This window comes from Octodon degus, unplaced genomic scaffold (genome assembly GCF_000260255.1).
Source record: "Octodon degus isolate 3935 unplaced genomic scaffold, OctDeg1.0 scaffold00026, whole genome shotgun sequence".
NCBI lineage: Eukaryota > Metazoa > Chordata > Mammalia > Rodentia > Octodontidae > Octodon > Octodon degus.
The window spans coordinates 7,654,235-7,655,936 of record NW_004524602.1 but is presented as its reverse complement, the minus strand read 5'-3'; positions in this window follow the sequence as shown (position 1 = coordinate 7,655,936).

The following is a 1,702-nucleotide window of genomic DNA, read 5'->3' as shown; positions in this document are numbered from 1 at the left end:
AGGAGAAGGAGGAGAAGGAGGAGAAGGAGAAGGAGGAGAAGGAGAAGAAGGAGGAGAAGGAGAAGGAGGAGAAGGAGAAGGAGGAGAAGGAGGAGAAGGAGAAGAAGGAGGAGAAGGAGAAGGAGGAGAAGGAGAAGGAGGAGTCACAGTGGGGTGCTCTGGAAGCGGGGACCGTTAACCTTTGCACTTAGCATTTCACCTGCCTCTATATTACCTGCATAATGTTTCACACATCTAATTTTTATGCCAGGCACTTCATATATGACTCATGATGTTTTTCTTTTTTATCTATGTGCTTAGGTACAGCTTCTAGAATTTTCTAGAAGAAGAAAATGAAAGGCAGGTGTTTCTGCAGTGTTGTCTGAGATTGTTAATACTGATCAGCTCTCAAGCGGAAGTGCTCTAGGGATCTGCTAAGGGGTGGGCCTGAGGCTGGGGTCATTCCCGGACACAGTGTCTCACCTCAGGAAGCAAAGCTGCCACCCTAGATGGTCTGAGGACTCATAGAAAGACCCCGCGAGCCCCAAGGTAGGTCCAGGACAACTGCGGGGTCCTAGGCCGAGAGGTATGTGCCAGATTCCAGCCATCCTGACGGATTGATGCCTTTTTTTATGATCCATCTTTACAATATCATGACTCTCTCCCTTTAAAAATATGATTAATTCAGGCAGGACATTTATTTTATGAGGAAAGCTATCCCAGAGGAAAAACACTCAAATACTCCAACTGAAGCTTCCAGCTGCCACCCTCTGCCACCCCGAGTTGCCCCAGTTAGACTGACTTCTCCTATGTGGGGACAGGGTTATCTTCACCCATCCTGGACTGTAAGCATAGCTTGCCATAGAAAAAAAGAAGAAAGGAAATTTGGTAGTGGGTTTTAGCATAGCAGAGAGCAAAGAGTCACCGTTAAGTGAAAAGAAACAATTCATCCAACTGTGGCTGGATATAGGTTATATAGACAGATTCAGCTCCATCCTTAAATGACCCTAAAAGACCCTTAAAAATATCCAGGGGGAAATGAATGAATTATCTTTGTGTCCCCAGGGACAGGAGCAGCAGCAGACCAGCCAGGCACTGGGCAGTGTGTCACACATGTTGTCACCCTCAGGGCCCCTGATTTGGCTGCCCTGGGATCCCCTTTCCTCCCTACCCAATCCCATAGTGTTCTCGGTGCTTCTGCGACCCGTCTCCTCCCCCACTGGCCCGTGGGCTTGGTCCTGCAATGGGCTTTTGCCTGGACAGGTGCCCTGGCCTGACTGAGCATCTTCTGTAGTCATCCAGGCCAGGGTCTGGCAGGGCCCTCCCCACCTCCTTGCGACAGAGATTTCAGATCCAGCCTCAACAATCTGCCTGGGAGGCCCCCTCCTGTCCACCCGCCGGAGGGCTTCGTTGTGCATCGCTGTGTCTACTGAGGAACGCGTTGCTTGGAGATATGTGCACCTAGTTATTGGTTCTGAGCTCTTTGCGGACAGGCGTCACGTTCCTCTGTGTCTCCCCACTGCTTGGTGATCACTATGGCACCTCCTGCAGCCCCCTCTCCTTCCTGGTCCACCTCTTCAGCCACTTCTCTCCAGGGGTAGGACATCCCCCATCCCTGTGGCAGACAGGGAGGCAGGACTGGTGTCATGGAGGCAGGTGGAGAGGAGGCAGGTGCAATTTGGGGGCCTCAGAAAAAGCCCCACCTTCCCCTCCAGACCCTGCA